Source organism: Ambystoma mexicanum, chromosome 5p (assembly GCF_040938575.1).
Source record: "Ambystoma mexicanum isolate Mex_15411 chromosome 5p, UKY_AmexF1_1, whole genome shotgun sequence".
Lineage (NCBI taxonomy): Eukaryota > Metazoa > Chordata > Amphibia > Caudata > Ambystomatidae > Ambystoma > Ambystoma mexicanum.
Genome location: NC_090930.1, coordinates 1,238,141,067 through 1,238,163,181, shown reverse-complemented (window position 1 = coordinate 1,238,163,181; position 22,115 = coordinate 1,238,141,067).

Sequence of the window (22,115 nt, the reverse complement as noted above, 5' to 3'; positions counted from 1 at the left end):
CCTACTATTCCAATAATGCAACCCCCTGTGACAGTCCCCAAACTAAACAAACCCCAATCTGTAACACTTGGCTCACTTCTTTTATTTTTATGTATATAAATATTCTGTGAACATACATTGTTAAAAAAACGTTATAGTTAAGTTGCACTAATAAATCCTATCAAATTCAGTGCAAAAACCTGGTTAAATGACGTTATGGTTAAGTTGCGCTAATAAAAAGCTATCAAATTCAGTGCAAAAACTTTGTTAAAGGGACGTTATAGTTACTTTACACGATAAAAATCTATCCATCCCAGTGGAAAAAGTGTGTTGAAAGGATATTACGGTTACAATTACAATCAAAACACCCCAGAAATTCACCGGTTATGGTAAGCTTAGCAACCATAACGTGTGCCACCACCGTGCACTTCTAAAACTAACACCCATGACATCAAAGATGACATCACAAATATCATTGATGACATCACTGATGACATCACACATCTGGGCCCTTGTTTTTTGTTCACTGACAAATATTGGCCAGGTGGTTTTGTTTGCTGACAGTCGGAAACTGAAAATTCAAAAGGTACTGTATTTGCAGACGTTACCCTTCTCATATGTTCTTACAGTGCTTTCCTTAGGGTTCAGTCGCATCTTGTGATGCATATACATAGGGGAAGAAGCAGGCCTGAAACACACCTATCAGTTCTGTACATCAAGATAACCATTTAGGTTATGAACAGTTTCTGACGCCACTGCTTCTCTTTGGGTTACTTAATGTTCCCTCTATATGCCGCAGATTTGTATGCATTGTCGTCTCTCTATGTTGTTTGTAGCAGTACAACTGTGTAGTAAGTGATGGATTATTAGCTAGTTTTTACATGTTGTACAGAATGCAAACGTTTGATACGGAAGCATGCAACATTTTACTATACAACATTGTAACATTATAAATATTGCACCTCTATGGTCCATGCTGCAGCCAATGCCTATGTTTCTGTATGAGTAGGTTGCTGTACTAGAAAGAACACTTCAATGGAATGTTGTTTATATCAGTAGATCCCTTATTGAAGTACATAGTTCATAATATGTCTCCCAATCACCACTGACACTTTTTTGCCAACATGATACTCACAACTGCTTGAAGGGACTTTTCATGAAAAGTAACTCCACATGTGATGTCATCAGTGATGTCATCACTGACATTTGCAATGTCATATTTGATGTCATGGGTGTAAGTCTTAGCAGGGCAAGGTGGTGGCGCGAGTTATGGTTGCATAGCTTACCATAACTGGTGAAGATCTGGGGTTTTTCGATGTTACTTGTAACCAAGATATCCTTTCAACAGACTTTCTCTACTGGGTTGCATAGGTTTTAACAACGTTTTTGCAAAGAATTTGATTGGTTTTTATTAGCGCAACTAAACCATAACGTCCTTTAAGTTTTTGCACTGAATTTGTCCGCGGACCTCAGTTAGCATCCACACTTCTCAAAAGCTTAGGGATTTTCTTAAATTATTGTAGCATGCAGCAAAGAAAGTGAAGATGTTTAAAGAGTAACACATAAGTGTATTATAAGGAAAAATAAAGTAGGTCGACAAACTCTGTACTTAAAAAAAGCAGCAGTGCAATTGCATTGGGTGTGCAACATAATGGAATGCACCAAGCAGGAAAATAACCTGTGCTTCCAACAGTATTACCTCAGTGCTGCTTCACATACAAATTGAGAAGCAACTACCAGAGGGAGAAGTGCAACGTAGAATAAGCAGAACCATACTACAAAGTACACTGTATTTTTTTCCTATAACTGTTCAGTTTGTTCTGTGTACATGACTAGTAAAAACGTATACTATTCTTTTACACAGAAATAGCAAGCACCCTGGAGTGGCTTGAGGAGAATTTCCCTCTTTATGAAATGAGTGAAGATAGTAACTCCAATGGTACACAGTGCAATTTGAAAATTAGGAAAATGAATACACATTGCTTCACATGTAAATGAAGCATTTTTTTTAACAGTACATACTAGAAATGAAGGCAATGGCCCGGATGCACCAGCTGCTACACAAGTGTATGAGCGCATACAAACCCAAACTGACAGTGTGGGCAACGAACTAGTGAGCCTGGGGGCAAAATTTGACCAATTGAATAACAGTTTTGTAGACATAAAACTATTTGTTCAAAAGCATATATTGGAAAATATAAAGTACCACTGCCCCACTTACACCTGTACCCCTTGCCCCTGTCCCAGCCTACCATCATTATGATGAGAACTCAATCCCTTCCTCCCCTGGTGACCAGGCTATGTAAAACCCCAATTCCCCTGTATAAGTTTCAATTTCTGCTACCCCTTCCCTTTCCTAATTGCGTGTATCTGTGTGTGTAAATAAAGTTCTATGTGTGTATGTTTTCTTTTTTAAATGCCCTGTTATGAGTCCATGGAGCGTGCAACTGTCTGGTCTGTCTGTAATCAAAATGGAGGTGTCCATAGGACACTGCGACTGTCCGGACATGTCCGCAAATTTGTGAGGTACCTCTAATTAGTTCAGGGAGCCCACCCCTGTCTTGCACACACCTGGGGACACATGCATCATATTCCCTGTGTCCTACCGACAATGCGCCTGTCCGGCATGTCCGCAAAGTTGGGGCAGACTTGTACTTAGTTTGGGGCGCCCACCTCTGTCCGGCAGACACCTGGGTGCATGCACATTTCGTACCCTGGGTTCTATGGACACTGTGCCTATCTGGCATGTCTGCAAAGCAGTGGCTTACTTTAATTAGATTGTGGATCCCACCACTGTCCAGCGGGCACATGCGCATCAAGCCACCTGGGTGCTACGGACACTGTGCCTGTCCGGCATGTCCGCAAAGCAGTGACATACTTTAATTAGTTTGGGGAGCCCACCCCTGTCCAGCCGACACCTGGGCACATGCACATCATACCCCCTGGGTCCAAAGAACACCAAACAGAGTGTTCTTCCCTTATATCATGAATATATTTTGTATATTGGGGACATACGCATTTCGATGTTCCACAATGACATTCATTGCCATTCTTTGTAACCAAGAACATCATGACATCATGCTTTAGGTATGCTGAATGTATTGTCTTTCTACCGGTGATCAGGTATTAGTGGTTTTCACCTACATTATGGAAGAATTATGTATCTTGAGTGACTTTAGTGTCCATACAATGATTGTAAATTACTTACTCAACTTGATTATGCTCATGACCTAAACTCATGGCTATGTGCAGAATTTGTTGATGACATTGTGAATATCCTTATACCCGTGTGTCAAGCTCCCATACCTATTATTGTCATGTCTGCCTTAGAACTTCATCCTGTCATAACATGAATAATCAGAGTAGCAGTCAGCCATATTTCTCTGTTTAAATATATCACCCTTATCCAATTATGGATAACTGATCCTTTTGCCCTTTGAGTTCAACGGTAGTCCACTAGTTCCTTTACCGATATTTTCTATGGATTTCTTTCCATTCTTCTTTTTGAATAAATTTCATTCTATGTACCAGTTATCTGGTACCAATATTCCATTCAGGATATGCACCCGACAAAGATATCCACAGTCCTTTTCCTTTGCGTTCTTTGTTAGTCCATCTTTAATGTCTATCACCCACAGTAATTACTTACACGCACTAGAGGTCGGTGACTTCCCCTGTAGTCCTCAGTTATGTAGGAAACGGACGCCTTTCGCCCCCCATACGTGCAGCCTTGGCTTGGAATGTTTTGCAGTCTTGAGGTACCTGCCCGCACAGCTATCCTACAAGTGAGCTCCATCATGAACCTCCTGTTTGTTCCCTCATTGAGCAACCTAATCTAGTAGATGCTTGGGCATTTAGTGACTCTTATTCGTTTAATCATATTACAGGTAGCCAACCGCCATCCACACGATAGCCCTTGAAGCACCACTTGGTTTGTTCCACGCATTCCTGCATCGCACACCTCTTTTCTTGAATCTACTTGACTACTGAAGTAGAGTTATATATATTCAGTAAAAAAAACTTTGTTAAAGGGACGTTATGATTAAGTTGCGCTACTAAAAACCTGTGAAATTCAGTAACAAAAACTTTGTTAAAGGGACGTTATGGTTCCAAGTAAAACCGAAAACCTCTGAAATTTGCCAATTATGGTAAGTTAAACAACCATAACTCGCGCCACCACTGTGCACTGCTGAGACTAACAACCAGGACATCAAAGATGACATCTGAGAAACTCTCTCCTGGCACAACACACCCACTAGACTTTACTGACCAATCCCTTGCTCTGCTCATTCTCATTTGCATGCCTCCCCACCCCAAAATTCCCGGATGTAACACGCGATGTCCGTGGACTACCGCCATTGTCTGCAGACATATCGTAACATGGACAGTCCTTCTACTAATTCCATTTCACTTTCTGTGCCATTCCCTCATTGGATATAGCTAAGCAGTCACACGACCATCCACCAATCACATCCAAGACCTCTACATCTAACTGCATCATCATAGATCAGCACTTCAAATGTACTGTTAATCTCTCTGAGTACAAGTGTCATATCATTGGTAAGCACCTTCTACCAGAAATACTTTACAAGTCTCCAAGATTTCTACTTGCAGTTGCATGCATATCAATATGCATGAACACAAACTACAGGTATGCATATTTTCTGTATAGTATGTGTAAAATTCTTATAGATTCATATAAACAAATTAACTGACTTTTAGCTTGTATAACCTATAAAATGAATTTACTGTCATTTTTCCCATCTCCTATAATCAACTGTCACTTCCAAATCTATCTGCTATTTAATTTATTTTTACACACACATTTGCAAAGCATGTTGAACTAACATATTTAAAGTACAATACAAAGAGTTAACATACTCAAACAAAATTGCATGCACACACTATGATCAAATATCAAACAACAATACTTGTACAAAAACATAAAAATTAATGTCTAAATTAAAATCAGTGCTATATACAAACAAAATTACTAATTTGTTTCCTTTACAATTGCAGTGAAGACCATCTCCTGAAAAGAAGCAGCGGAATTTGAAGTACAAAGAACAACTAAGAAGAAACCTGCTCATTCCAGAATAAAAGTAAGCTAAATACCACCATAATATTTGTACTATTACTAAAACACACTGTAAGGTTAACTCATGCTATTTCTGCGCCTAAAAATAGAGATTGTGCATCATTCTGTCCACAAATCCCAATTTCTTAAACCGAGATTTACAGGCAGAATGGCGCACAAATTCCCATTTTTCGGCGAACAAATGACACAACTCAGCCCCTAGAATTTTGATATTATAGAACAAACAACTGTTTTAATTGTATACCATTAGATTTACTATTTGTACTTCTCCACACCACTAGCTTACTTTATACTGTCATCTGAACCCCACTTTAGTAGCACATAAATTCAAGAATACCCATCCCAACTAGTTGTAGTTGCCCAATGCACAATCACACACCATCAAATACATATTTATCATCATACTCAGACACTCATGCACACAGCACACCTACATTGCAGAACACCCCAACCAATACCTTCTTTATTTTTTCAACAGACCCTAAAGAATGCCTACCAAAAATCAAGTCCGTAAAAAGCAACACAGAAGTAGAGCAAATGAAAATAGAAGTGTCCAAAATAAGCATCCATCTCTAGCAGAATTTGTAAAAAAAAGTTCAAACAAAACAGCTAATACAGTCATTTAGCGAAACAAAACAAGCTTCAAGTACAGAAACTTTGCCTCCTCTATCAAAATGTAAAACGAAACAGAAGACAATTAACAAAAATTCAGCTTCCACTACTGATAAAACTGCTCCTATAAATCTTGATATAGTGCCCAGTAAGCATACCAAAAAAAGTATTTTAGCAAAAATGTTCCGTCACAAAGTCCTTCAAAATTTAATAAAAACAGGAGAGAAATCAGGCACAACCCTTAAAACCTATCGTAGGAAATTAATCTTAGAAGATTTGATAGACAGTGCAATCCTTCTCGAAAGAAAGTTATTTATTTTAGTGTTAAACAAAATGAAACCATTAATAAAACTAATGACTAAATTACAAAAAAGACTTCTCAATACACTTAAATATCTGTGGAGGTGAGTGGAGTCACACTACAAGCACAGAACCATATTTTAATGAAGAAGAAAACAAACAAAAGCAAACAAATACAATTGCCATACATAGCTGTGGACGAGGTTATGAAAAAGTTAATAATACCATAATTGAACAAGAAATACTGCTTACAAAAATATCCCCAGAAAACTTAGAATTACCTCCCCATTCAACTGAATCAGAACGTCTAGTATACAAATGGCCATGCACGTCAATATGTAACATTCCCAAAAAATCTTTCAAGTCTTTACGCCAATTCCTCAATCAATATGTGAAAGACAAAGACAAAATGAAAATTAAACTACTGCAAAATATGGATCCCTGTCCAGTGCGCAAGAACACAGTACTACAAGAACATTCATTGGCCTGCAAAACCACCTTCCATTATATCAAAATGATATCAACACATCATTCAACTATAAGAAATCTAGTCTATAAACTGTTCTATGCTAAAAGTCCTGCTTTAGCACTAGCCAATTTAAATAACATTCTTCTACACGGTACAGCAAAAGACCGACTCAAAGAAATCGACTATATCCTGAAAAAATATTTTGGAAGTAAAAGCCACTTACAGAATGAAATAGCTTTAAAACAAATTAGCAACAATTCTATGCATGGCAACCTTCCAATACACATATACAAAAAAGAAATACTGAAATTTAAAAGTCCATCTGCTGAAATACCAAACCATTTGTGTATGTTGCTGCAGAACTTTTTATAAAAGTAACACAAAAACTGTAGACCTAACATACAAAATAGAAGACAATGAAGATTCTAAATGGTTTGAATTAGCTCTATACCTTGTAGCAGAAAACAAATACGAAATAACTGACCACTTAATACGTTGCAGTTACTGCACTACAAAAATTGACAACAACCAAACTCCTTCACGTGCTATCACAAATAATTTGGAATTATTTCCACTATCAAAACGCCTACTACAACGCAATTTATATGAGAGCATCATAATTCAAACAGCGCACCCCTTTCAAGCAATAATATGCCTTCAACCAAAAACAGTAAACTTGCCTCCCTCTGAATTAGTGAAAGGTATTCATGGAAAAGTAGTGTATTTGCCATTAGATCTAAAACAAAATGGGCACACTCTCGGAGTGCAACATCGAATGAAGCAATCTTTTATTATCTTAGTAAATGGTGTACCTACAAAAGACAAACAAATTTGGCAACAACTGGTAGATTTACATAAAGTTAGACAAGCCTTGCAATATCTAGAAGACAATAATGCATACTACAAAGAAATTAATAATGAAGAAAACTTGAAGAAATCCACTGAAATAATTCAAGAGTCACCAGTAGCTGGTTAATTTGAGCTTCTAGATCCTGCTACAGTATCCAATATTTTAGACCATTATACAATTCATCCATTGCACTCTAATGACACTGTAGAAGATGCACTAGAAACGTACCAAATGCGACAAACAAAAGGATCACCAATCAGCATATGGGAAAAAAGTATAGAAGCACATGCTTTTCCTCTACTCTTTCCTACTGGCAAAGGAGGAAGGTACAATGATAGACCTATTCAAATAACAGCATCAGAATACCACTCGTAACGGGTAGATTCTAAAGATCCCAGATTTAGACAAAATGTGGAATACATATTCCACCTACTTTTTGAAAGTGAACTAGCAACTTTATGTTACGGAGTTGCACACACATTAAAATCAGGATCCCACTTTCAAAATATTTCAGCTACACAATTATTACAAAAAGTGCAACAAAAAGATGAGGTTTTACAATCAAGTATTACAAATCTATTAGCAAACATGCGTGGTACTAAAGAGTACTGGTTTCGATGTCATGGAGATGTATGTTGTATGATAAGAAACCTTGGCCCACCCACTTGGTCTGTTACATTAAGTTGTGCAGAATATGCATGGGAAGATTTACATGATTTCCTACGCATATCAAACGAAAACAAAACAAACATAGATATACTAACACCTGGAGAACTTTGTTCTCTAGATCCTGTTAATGTTTCAAGATATTTTCACCATCGCTTCATTGCTATGCTACACTTTATTTGTAATAAAATTGTTCCTCCCTTCGGAGAAGTGCAACACTTCTTTTGGAGAAAAGAATACCAAGCCAGAGGAGCATCACATATCCACATGCTTTTATGGATTAAAGATGCTCCTAAATTTGGTCAAGACAATGACGCCTCTGTGTTACAGTTTATTGAAAAATATGTCACTTGTGAAATTCCATCAGAAGCTACAAATAGTGATCTTTATGCACACATTTTACAATTTCAAAGACACAAATGTGGCAAACATTGTCATCGCAAATACAAAAACAAAGGGAAATACTACACCAAATGCTGCTTTGGTTTCCCTAGACCGGTTACAAAAACAGGTAAAGTAAATAACTTCATGCCTTCAGTTGGACATAGTGTTAAAGGTAAATCACCTAAAAATACATATTACATAAAAAGAACAGAAGAAGAAAAATATATCAATGATTACAATGCAATCATTGCCCACTTATGGAATGCAAACATAGATGTGCAGTACATTGCAGAGAATTCCACTGCAGTTGCACAATATGTTACAGCATACTTAACCAAAGCAGAAAAAACAGGAGCTCCAAGACCTCTGGAATGACCTGTCATCAGACAAAACACTGTCTCAGAAATTATACAGCTTGGGCATGAAAATGCTCACCCATAGAGAATGTGTCTCCTATGAAGCAGCAAATCGTTTAACTGGAACTGCTTTGAATGGAAATTCTGAAAATATAGTATGGCTAAGTCTTGGTCCTGCTAAATCTAGAAAAAGAGTTCTAAAATCATAGGACAATATATAAACAATAGCCAAACATGATCCCAACAGCCAAGACATTTTGAAAAACAATTTACTAGACACATACTACCCAAACAGAAGTACCACTTTGGAAACCATGTGTCTATACCACATAGCCCAAAACTTCACAAACAAAAATAATATAAAACCTGATAAAAAAAGGTAAATACAAATTGTGAAGGCAGCTTAGTAAAACTCACCAAACCAAATATAATTAATCATATCAAATTGTCATTAAAGACTCCTCAACATAAATAACTAAATTACATGTCCCTGCATCAACTCTTTAAACCATGGAGAAAAGAAGAAGACATACTAGATAACTGTGACTCCTATGAAGACGCTTTCAAAGCAAATGAATGCAATATAAGCAATGTAAACTTTACACAGTACAAAACAATGTTGCATAATGAATAGCAACACGAAGAAGATCTCCAGGCCCAACTAGATAAGGACACTCCTGCCAATAGTCAACCTTCTGAAACAGGAAGCCAAGAACCACTGGGCGAGCCACTATTAACAAATTAGGCAGAATTAGCTATGACGGAAGTAGAAAACACCATGGGCCTCATTACACGGAAGGCGGTAATCCAGGGTGCTATTAGCACCCTGGACCATGCCGGTAAATTACCGGCACCGCCTTGGCGGAAAGGGGATTTACCGCCCCATTCCAAGGTTGGAGGGGCGGTAAATCCCCCTTCCGCCATTGCCCTTCCCCATTCCCATTTCTGCTCCATAGGGCTCTATGGGAATGGGGAAGGCGCTAATTACGGCACCGCAATTTTGCGGTGCCGTAATTAGCTCCGAGGTCCCTTAGCGGGTTGGTTTTTAACGCCTGCAAGAAGCAGGCGTTCATTCCTCCAACCCGCAAAGGGACCTCGTAGTACGGCGGTAAGGGTTAACGGTCACCGTTGCCATTAACGGTGACCGTTAACCCTTACCGCCGTCTGTGTAATGAGGCCCCATGTGTCAGTATGAAGATAAAGAATACTAACTATACTACAATCAAAACTAAACAATGAGCAACGTAGCATTTGTCAAGAAGTAACAAATGAAATTGCACATGCTGTATAACATGAAAACAAAGAATGTACCTGCCAAAATTACAAACCTATACCACTGTACGTCAGTGGTGAAGCTGGTTCTGGCAAAACATTCTTAATCAAAATCATCAGTAAATTCCTTCAACAATTGACAAACAACAACTGTCAGCTGTTGTCACTGCCCCCACAGGTTTAGCTGCCTACAACATAGGCAGTGTCACTTTACACTGATTACTACTCCTGCCAGTAGAACACCAAAACAAATGAGACTATTACAAACTTTTTACAGAAGCTGCAATGGAACTACGCAGAGTATTAAAACAAATGAAAATGCTACTAACAGATGAAGTGAGTATGGTCTCCAACCTAATGTTGGCTTTGATTCACCTCAGATTACAAGAAGTACTCAAAACAAACTACGAAGAGGTCTTTGGAGGAAAACACATTATTGTTTTCGGAGATCTTCTTTAATTGACACCAGTGAAAGGTGAGCCTATTTTAAAACCTTAGGACACAAACTCTGCCATAAAACTGTTGGCAGCATTGGAAATGTAAACCTTTGGCAACATTTCCAATACAGAGAATTAACAGAAAACATGTGGCAATCTGCAGATCTCACTTATGCCAACATCTTAAAAAGTAATAGAGTTAGTATAGTATCTCAAGAAGCACAAGCAATATTGAAAACCCGGCCCATTCATGCACTTTATGGCGATAATGCTTGTGCTATGGATGTTATGGAACAATTAGCCCACAAAAATGTCAATTGTATGGCCTTAATGCCAACTCTTGCAAGCTGTTTCAAATTCAATGAAACAATGTTAAAAAAAGAAATGCAATCAATAATTGAAATTAGCGCCACAGACAAACGAGACATACATGGTATGACAATACCCATGTGTGAACAAGCCACAACGAGACTAAATAGTTTAGAGAATTCAATCTCCAACACAGCTGGATTGTAAAAAATATTAAAATTATCCTTAAATTGCACAGTTATTCTTAAAAGTAACCTTGACGGACGTGGATCAAGGACTAGTTAATGGAGCACTGGGTACAGTTGTTGGCTTTCAAACATACCTACGTGACAACAACATTCAGTTTGTCAATATTCTCTTTGACAACATTTCAGAAGTGAAAAGGATAGGACGCTCAATACCTCGATTCCTTCTCTTCAAAGACATGTATGTACACAGAGAACAATTGTCTCTAACTCTTACATACGCAGTCACCATTCATAAATCACAAGGTCTTACCCTAGAATTAGCATTGATAGACATTGGTAACACAGTCTTTAAAGAAGGCATGAGCCACGTAGCACTATCACGGTTACGTACATTTGACGGTCTATTTCTAATCAACTTTGATGCAAGTAAAGTAAACACTGATATTCCTTGCATTTTAGAATACAATAGACTTCGTTGCTATAAACTCCCCATCTAAAAACGTATCCTGTTCCACAAAAAGTAAAATGTTCTAAAAGAAAACTAAATCAAACAGAAATGCAACGGGATGTAACTACAAATCCTCTAAAGAGAATAAAAAAACTAATACTTCATCAAGTACCACAAACAAAAAAGAAACTATTAGGGAAAGTAAACCAGGTACTTCTTCAAAAAAGGAAGACAAACTCAAAAGAAAGCACTCAGATACAGAACTACCTGGTCCATTTAAATGTTCAAATGTAATTGGTGTAAGTTGCTACGCAAATGTAGCAATGAATATTCTATTTCAATTACCACCAATTGTTGACAACATTTACTTACACAGTACAGACCAATTGTGTTTGCAAATGTTAGTTCTTCGTAGAAACGCAACAAACATTCCTGACAACACGTATAGTGTTTATGGAATAAGACAACAATTGGACTACTGTGCTGGAATGGTGAAATTCACTATAAACTCACAGGAAGATCCAAAAGAATTTCTAATGTACTTACTACAAGTACTGGAAAACAAAAACATACCTATAAATGAAATCTTCCAGATTTCATACATGTGGCAATATACATGCACTCTCCGCAACAATGTGACACAAGAACAAATCCCCAATGAGCGCTGTATGTATGTATCAATACCTAATTGTGGATCCGTTCCATTTCTCCAACTTGTACAAAATGCAAACCATGGTAGATTATGTACTACCTGCAGTTCGGATAATCGCTCCACCTTACTAATACAAACAACAAACAACCAATGCAACCTAACCAGATCCCCTACGTAATACTAATGCTTCTATGTTACAATGCAGATGGTACCAAAAACAATTGCAAGCTGACTGGATTCACACATGGTCAAGTATCAGTTGGTAAGAAAACCTTCACAACAATAGGTATAATCTATCACACAGGAGCCACAACCAATGCAGGTCACTATACTGCATATATAAAAAAAAATGTGGATGGTTCAAATGTAATGATAGTACCATTACTCTAAAGCAGAGATTACCTGCGAATCTTACAAACGCTTATTTAATCTTCTTAAAACCAAAATTTATTAACTAAACTGTACTTAAACATTAACAAAACTTCTATTATAAAACTATAAACTGTTAAAATATGCCAACAGCTATCTAACTGCCCCGAGATTCTACAACAACTAAACGGATAAATGAATACTACTAAATTATATCATAAAATAGACAGTTAGAATACGCCAACTGGTATCTAACTGCGCCAAGATTTTAAAATAACCAAACAGATAAATCAATACCACTTCATTATAAAAAAAAAATAGACAGTTAGAATATGCCAACAGGTATCTAACTGGCCCAAGATTCTACAACAAATAAACAGATAAATGAATACCACTAAATTATATAAAAAATAAACAGAATACGCCAACTGGTATCTAACTACCCCAAGATTCTCAATAACCAAACAGATAAATCAATACCACTTCATTATAACAAATAATAGACAGTTAGAATACGCCAACTGGTGTCTAACTACACCAAGATTTTACAATATCCAAACAGATAAATCAATACCACTTCATTATACCAAAAAATAGACAGTTACAATATGTCAACAAATATCTAACTGCTCCAAAAATCTGCAGCAAGCAAACATATAGAACTTTAGCTAGAAACAACAAGTGAACACTGAAAACAAACAAACAAATAGACTTAGCATAACAAAAAAAGTTTTTTTTTTAATCCAACATGGATTTTTTTTTCCCCACAGACACAATGATTTTAGCAACAAACACAGAAATTGAGCAAATTGCACAGTACACTGGTTTGTAATCTACTAAATATGAGGGTAAAAAAAAATATTATTCCATGTTATAAGTCATTACAAAATGCCAATACTAACATGATCTTTTCTTTTATCACAGAAATTAACAAGGAATACATGTACTCTAGTTACTAAACCAAACAGTAAGTATATTATAATAAGTATAACCATCACAGCAAACCACACCCATAGTGACTTATATCTTCAATATTTCTAAAGTTGGTCTTGACCATGCATCCAAGACTCTAGGCCCTAGCCACAACCACTGCAGCGTACCACCCCCATAATACCTTATAACTTTGCTGCTTATAAATTTGATCTCGTCCATGCACCCAAGACTGGATAAACCACTATGGGTGTGCTATGCTGCGGTGTTTGTGGTCAGGGCATAGAGTCTTGGGTGCATGGCCATATGGCCATGCTCCAAAGACTCTATGCCCTGGCCACAACCACCAAAGCATATCACACCCATAGAGTCAAACATTTTAACTATGCCATATGGGCATTTTTAATGTCCGCAAACATGATGAGTGTTCTTAGAACAGTTTCAACTTGCCTGCGAACAGTACGGACATGCATAGCGTCCTCAGGACACACCTATTTAGTTTATTTATGAACATCCCAGGACACTTGATGTGTTCTTAGAACAGTTCCAACTTGCCTAAGAACAGTACAGACAGGTATAGTGTACTAAGGACACCCCCATTTTGTTTATTTACGAACATCCCAGGACACATGTTCTTAGAACAATTTCAACTTGCCTACGGACAATACGGACAGCATCCTGAAGACACACCCATTTCATTTATTTACGAACATTTCAGGACACCGCAACCACCGCAACATACCACACCCATAATACCTTATAACTTTGCTGCTTATAAATTTGATCTCATCCATGCACCCAAGACTGGATAAGCCACTATGGGTGTGCTATGCTGCAGTGTTTGTGGCCAGGGCATAGAGTCTTGGGTGCATGGCCATACGGCCATGCTCCAAAGACTTTATGCCCTGGCCACAACCACCACAGCATATCACACCCATAGAGTCAAACATTTTAACTATGCCATATGGGCACTTTTAATGTCCGCAAACATGACACGTGTTCTTACAACAGTTTCAACTTGCCTGCGAACAGTACGGACAGGAATAGCGTTCTCAGGACACACCTATTTTGTTTATTTATGAACATCCCAGGACACTTGATGTGTTCTTAGAACAGTTCCAACTTGCCTACGAACAGTACGGACAGGTATACCGTCCTCAGGACACCCCCATTTTGTTTATTTACGGACATCCCAGGACACATGTTCTTAGAACAATTCCAACTTGCCTACTGACAATACGGACAGCATCCTGAAGACACACCCATTTCATTTATTTACGAACAATTCAGGACACCGCAACCACCACAGCATACCACACCCATAATAGCTTATAACTTTGGTGCTTATAAATTTGATCTTGTGCATGCACCCAAGACTGGATAAGCCACTATGGGTGTGCTATGCTGCAATGTTTGTGGCCAGGGCATAGAGTCTTGGGTGCATGCCCATACAGCCATGCTCCAAAGACTCTATGCCCTGGCCACAACCACCACAGCATATCACACCCATAGCGTGAAACATTTTAACTATGCCATATGGGCACTTTTAATGTCCACAAACATGATGAGTGTTCTCAGAACAGTTTCAACTTGCCTGCAAACAGTACGGACAGGCATAGCGTCCTCAGGACACACCTATTTCATTTATTTATGAACATCCCAGGACACTTTATGTGTTCTTAGAACAGTTCCAACTTGCCTGCACACAGTACAGACAGGTATAGCGTCCTCAGGACACCCCCATTTTGTGTATTTACGAACATCCCAGGACACATTTTCTTAGAACAATTTCAACTTGCCTACGGACAATACGGACAGCATCCTGAGAACACAACCATTTCATTTATTTACGAACATTTCAGGACACCGCAACCACCGCAGCATACCACACCCATAATAGCTTATAACTTTGGTGCTTATAAATTTGATCTTGTCCATGCACCCAAGACTGGATAAGCCACTATGGGTGTGCTATGCTGCGGTGTTTGTGGCCAATGCATAGAGTCTTGGGTGCATGCCCATTCAGCCATGCTCCAAAGACTCTATGCCCTGGCCACAACCACCACAGCATATCACACCCATAAGTCAAACATTTTAACTATCCCATATGGGAACTTTCAATGTCCGCGGACATGACGAGTGTTCTTAGAACAGTTTCAACTTGCCTGCGTACAGTACGGACAGGTATAGCGTCCTCAGGACACACCCATCTTGTTTATGTACGAACATCCCGGGACACATGTTCTTAGAACAATTTCAACTTGCCTACAGACAATACGGACAGCATCCTCAGGACACACCCATTTCATTTACGAACATTTAAGGACACTGCAAGTTTCAGCTAGCTTACGAACAATTCGGACAGTTCTAGCGTCCTCAAAACACCCCCATTTTGTTTATTTACGAACATCCCTGGACACTTGATATGTTCTTAGAACAATTTCAAATTGCCTACAAACAGTACGGACAGGCATAGCGTCCTCAGGACAAACCTATTTCATTTATTTATGAACATCCCAGGACACTTTATGTGTTCTTAGAACAGTTCCAACTTGCCTGCACACAGTACAGACAGGTATAGCGTCCTCAGGACACCCCCATTTTGTGTATTTACGAACATCCCAGGACACATTTTCTTAGAACAATTTCAACTTGCCTACGGACAATACGGACAGCATCCTGATAACACAACCATTTCATTTATTTACGAACATTTCAGGACACCGCAACCACCGCAGCATACCACACCCATAATAGCTTATAACTTTGGTGCTTATAAATTTGATCTTGTCCATGCACCCAAGACTGGATAAGCCACTATGGGTGTGCTATGCTGCGGTGTTTGTGGCCAATGCATAGAGTCTTGGGTGCATGCCCATTCAGCCATGCTCCAAAGACTCTATGCCCTGGCCACAACCACCACAGCATATCACACCCATAAGTCAAACATTTTAACTATCCCATATGGGAACTTTTAATGTCCGCGGACATGACAAGTGTTCTTAGAACAGTTTCAACTTGCCTGCGTACAGTACGGACAGGTATAGCGTCCTCAGGACACACCCATCTTGTTTATGTACGAACATCCCGGGACACATGTTCTTAGAACAATTTCAACTTGCCTACAGACAATACGGACAGCATCCTCAGGACACACCCATTTCATTTACGAACATTTAAGGACACTGCAAGTTTCAGCTAGCTTGCGAACAATTCGGACAGTTCTAGCGTCCTCAAAACACCCCCATTTTGTTTATTTACGAACATCCCTGGACACTTGATATGTTCTTAGAACAATTTCAAATTGCCTACAAACAGTACGGACAGGTATAGCGTACTCAGGTCACCCCCATTTTGTTTATTTACGAACATCCCAGGACACATATTCTTAGAACAATTTCAACTTGCCTACGAACAATATGGACAGCGTCCTCAGGACACCCCCATTTTGTTTATTTACGAACATTTCAGGGCATCGTTTATATTCTTAGAACAGTTTCAACTTGCCTGCGAATAATACGGACAGTCATAGCATCCTCAGGACACACCCATTCCCTTTATTTACAAACATTTCAGGACACCACGTGTGTTTTTAGGACAGTTTCAGCTTGCTTGCAAACAATTTGGACAGTACTTGCGTCCTCAGAACAACCCCATTTTGTTTATTTACGAACATCCCAGTACACTTGATGTTTTCTTAGAACAGTTTCAACTTCCCTACGAACCATACCGACAGGCTTTGTGTCCTCAAAACACCCCATTTCCTTTATTTACAAACATTTCAGGTCACCCATATTGTCCGTGGTCAGAACAAACCTACCAGGGGTGCCTGCCACCTAAATAAATACAAAATTTAACCCATCTCTTACTTCCCCACCCTCCCCAAACAGTCTCACACACCAAAACACTTTACTAAATAGTATTTTTCCACCAAGTTAAACCGTGCTGTCCGCGGACGTCCGCAAATCCAAGATGGCGGGCGTTTCCAAAAATCTGACGCACTTCACGCTCTTTGCCGTCCAATCAGTGAACACGTATGTGCCTGGACATGATGCAAGCCGAATGGCCAATCAGGACACTGTCCGAGGAGCGAACAGGGAAGTGCGTCCACGGACCGAACATAGATATCACTTATTTTTTGTGACCTACTTTTTGGTCATTTTTTTTTAAAAACTACTGGATGGATTTTCACCAAATTTGCAAAAGCACACTTTCAGGACCAAGCCGCTGCTCCTGATCCAAGTTTGGTGAAAATCCGTCCACCGGTTTGGCCTGTAGGCTTGAGCAAAGTTTTTTGCCCATTCTGTCTATGGGAAAAAAAGACGTTTTGGGACCCCCCTATAACTTTGCCCCCCCTGGACCAAACCTCACCAAACATTGCAAAGAAATTCAGAGTGACCCATATACTTTTTTTGCAAAGTTTGGTGAGGATTTCTCCAGGGAGAGCGGAGTTATAAGCCGCCTAAAAAGGGCTCTTCCTATGGAAACAGCAACTTAACCATAACTACACAGCCACTACCATGGCTGTGTAATAATATTTTGCATAGATACATTTGCCTCTATATTACTCAGTCTCAACCCTGCTTGTCTTATTGATCATTTTTGCCCAGTACCATTCCTTAGTTTTTCCGTCTCCTCAATTTTGATTTTCAGTTTTATATTTGTTTACACCCCATTACCACGGACACAGTGGGCCTCATTACGACCCTGGCGGTAAGGGGTTAACGCCAGCGTTAGCTGCGCCGACCCCTTACCGCCAACTACGAGGTCCCTTAGCGCCATGGCGCTTTTAACACCTGCTTTTAGCAGGTGTTAAAATCCATGGCGCTAAGGGACCATGGAGTTAATTACGCCACCGTAATTTACGGTGGCGTAATTAACGCCTTCCCCACTCCCATTATGCCCTATGGGGCAAAAATGGGAATGGGGAAGGGTAAATGGGGATTGGGGACTTACCGCCCCGCCGACCTCGGAATGGGGCGGTAAGTCCGCCAACCACCATGGCGTAAACGTAGTTTACGCCATGGTGGTAAAGTCACGGCCCAGGCGGTAACTTACCGCCTGGGTCGTAATGAGGCCCAGTGTCATTCTGCCAATAAGGAACTCGATCCAGCGCCACTTATAGCCCTGTTGATTCTTTTATCCTGAGTATACCTGCTGCTACTGGCCTTCACTGGTGAGTGCAGTTCACTGTCTACACTCCTCATTTCATTTGATCTTGTTCTCAATACATACTTACTTATTCAGTTACCATTGCATCTACGCACCTTGCCATTTTACTTTTTTTTAAGAACTGATTTACTTCAATGAGACGTTTTTGACATTATGGTGCGTTAGGAGCCCCTTCTCCTGCCCACTCCATCTAATTGACTTTTACCATACATTTCTATTAGAACTGGGATATGTTCTGCCTCCATCTGGTCTTTTTCCTTCGATATATACATTTGTACACTACTCATCTTTATGCATAATTGACTACAGTCATGTGTTGTTTTATGTTGAAATGTTGACATTTTGTGACATTGGGCCTTATTACGAGGTTGGAGGTAACCATGGCGCTATTAGCGCCATGGCTGCCTCCAAAACCTTACTGACTCCGCCCTGGTGAATGGAGCTATTACCGGCCCATTCCAAGGTTGGCGGGACCGGTAATTCCCCATTCACCAGGGCCCTCCCCCATTCCCATTTTAGCCCCAATAGGGCTCAATGGGAATGGGGAAGGCGCTAATAAAGGTACCACAAATTGTAGTACCGTTATTAGCTCCAGAGTCCCTTTGCGGGTCCTGTCCTTTAAGCCTGGAAAAACCAGGCATTAAGGGAGGACCCGCAAAGTGAACTCGTAGTAGGGCGATAGGAGATTACCGGCACCGGTGCCCTTGCTGGTGCCGGTAATCCCTTACCGCCCACCTCGTAATGAGGCCCATTCTCTTTATCTGTTCTAAGATGTTACCTTTTTGATTGATGATTATGCAACAATATGTGCTTACTGATCAGTTAACTCTAGCTGGGTTTATAATATTATCTACTGTTCTTTCTCATTTTTACTTACATTTGGGATTCAACTATAGTCCTAACAGGCTCTGGAAGAAGAGGGTCATCCTTGAAACGCGTCAGTCTACAATACTGGACTATTTGATGTGTGTTTTTGCTTCAACAACTTTCATGATTAAATTATTGATGTTTGCTTTAACAAATCTTTTGTTGATGTTGTTTCTTTGGAAACACTAATTTAATAACTACTGTTCATTCTAAATCATTTCACGTCCATGAGGCATGCTTTACAAGTGTGCAGTAGACGGGAGGACCACAATATTGGGTCCTTTCATTCTTTGTGTATATAACAGGCTTTTGTGCCAAGACCTTTGTTTCTCCCCTGCACCTTTAATCCCTGAGTGACAGTTTTTCTGGCTTTTTCAAGGATATTCTCCTAAATAACTACCAAATAGTGGTGTGCACCTATTTTTCTCCCCTTCCAACGAACGCCGCGCCTGTTCGAAAGTGTCCGCCAAACGTGTGTTGCACTGTTAATTGGTTGGAGGAGCCCAACCCTGTCTGTAGGACACCTAGGCGCATGCGCACAACGGATCCCGTGCAATAAGTGTCCTACAGACAGCCATCACATTTGCGAACGTTCGCAGCATCACCATGTGACTGCACCCACAGTGAGGCTCGGTCCTTATGTGCAAACACTGTCCGGGCCCCGAGATACTGAAAACGTGCTTTTTTGATCAAGTGTTTTACTTTAAAACTTCACCCTTGCAGAGGTCCCAGTCCATGCCCCAGGTGATCTAGAGACTTTTTGCAACCTGTTGAGCACTGCTTGGGGTTTGAAGTGTTCACAGAGCATGCAACGGTTCGCAGAGCACTCCCCAGTACCCCTATAAAAGGCCACACTCCTGTGCTGCTCCTCATTCTGTTTATGGATTTCCTGGACACAGGCCTGTGCCAGATTACTGTTTGCACCAGATTGCTTCTTCCTGGTTTCCTGTTTGCAAAATTTAATTTGCTGAAGGATGGCCTCCACTGCTGCCTCTGCTGCTGCCTCCGCATCCTCATCCCCATCACCACCACCACCATCTTCTGGAGGGCCTGGGGAGGGGAACAGACATGGTGATGCAGAGGGGGAACAAGAAGAGCAAGAGGATGAGGTAGTGGAAGTCCCCACTACCAGCTGCCAACGTGAGTCTTGGGTGTGGAGGCTCTTTACCTATGTTGCGGGGTTAGCAAAGTCTTGTGCGGCCAAGGTTCGGTGCAATGAGTACTACGTCATGGCAAACCTGGGCTGTACAGCTATGGCACCACCTCCATGTGGTGACACCTGAGGTCCAACAACAAGGCAATAGTTTGGAGGGTTGTCCCCTTCGAGCAGGGTAGTAGGTTGCGTTCCTCTGCAGCATCCTCAGCATCTGCTGCTGTCACCATAAGGCACACTCCTGCAGTAGACCCTTACCTATCAAAGGTCACTGTATTTTGTATATACAGTAATGAAGTACTCTGAAGTACTCTGCCGGGGTGAGCAATACTGGTGTTCTTTCGAGGCTGCGGTCTGGGAGCATGACGGAAGGTACCCCATACCTTGATGAGGCCCACCCAACATCTTACTCTCTCCACCTGCCCCTTCTCCCTTGTGTTTGATGCCCCTTCCCTACCCTTCATTCCCTTCCCTTCCTTGTGTGTCACGATAAAAAAATACCCCAAAAAATATAAAACAAGAGAACACACCCAAAAAAACAGCTCTTTTCAGAGCCACCTTTCACAGTTTAAAAATAGAAGTGCCAATGAAATGGTGCAGGCCCCTCCGAAGTCCGCGAAGTCCACAGACTTCCAAAGCACGAAGGTGGTAGCAGCATATTAACCATTGCATTCTTTTACGGGAGAAAGTGCTGGCTCTGAAAAGAGCCTTTTTGGGATTTTTCTTTTTTTGGTCTTGGAAGTTTTGAAGTGGCCAACCCCTACGGGACAAATGCTTGCTATAATTGCAAGAACGGCGGCAAAGCATTTTGGATATTGTGAAAAAAAGGTGATTGCCAGCATCAGTAAGATGGATGCCATTTCTGCAGAAAATGTTGGTGCTACGAAATCTAATGTTTTCATTGTGGAACGAAGAAATACCAACATCTTGCAAAAATGCACAAACAGCCTTGTTGACATTGCGCCTGGCTTTCTCCATTTAGGACCAAATGAAGAAGAGAGCAGCCACATCTGTCACTGGGCAATGCCGAAAAATGTTCTTGAGAATTTGGAAACATGTCCATGACTTTCGCAAGTGCCTCCTTCATCGCAAACTGCAGACAGATTCCCATAACGTGGCCTAAACTATTCCCTCCACAATAAACAATAATAATGGCTGGATGATGTTGCGTCACCAAAGTGGCACAAATGAGAAACAAATACAGACACTTCATGCCACACACTCCATACCAGTGCACATCCACATGAGGGAATGCAAGATTAGCAGGTACGTCACAGTGCCCTGCATACACCTGCAACCAGTGTATCCAAGACTCCCCAAAAATCCAGACACTGTGCTTCCTAAAACACACAGCCATAGCCATTGCCATCTGCACTCCTCTCAGCAAACAGAGCCTCTGCTGCACTCTCTGCTTGCACACCACACCAAGGGCACCTTATTGGCCAATCGCCAAGCCTCCACAGTATCATTTCCATGCCAGCCATCCTTAAAAGTCCCAGATGTGGTACATGCAATCTGCAAACTACTGTAGTGTTTGTGGATAAATCGGCCAATTTAAGGGGGTTGGGAGAGAAATGTAACCCAGGATAGAAGATTTCATCTAT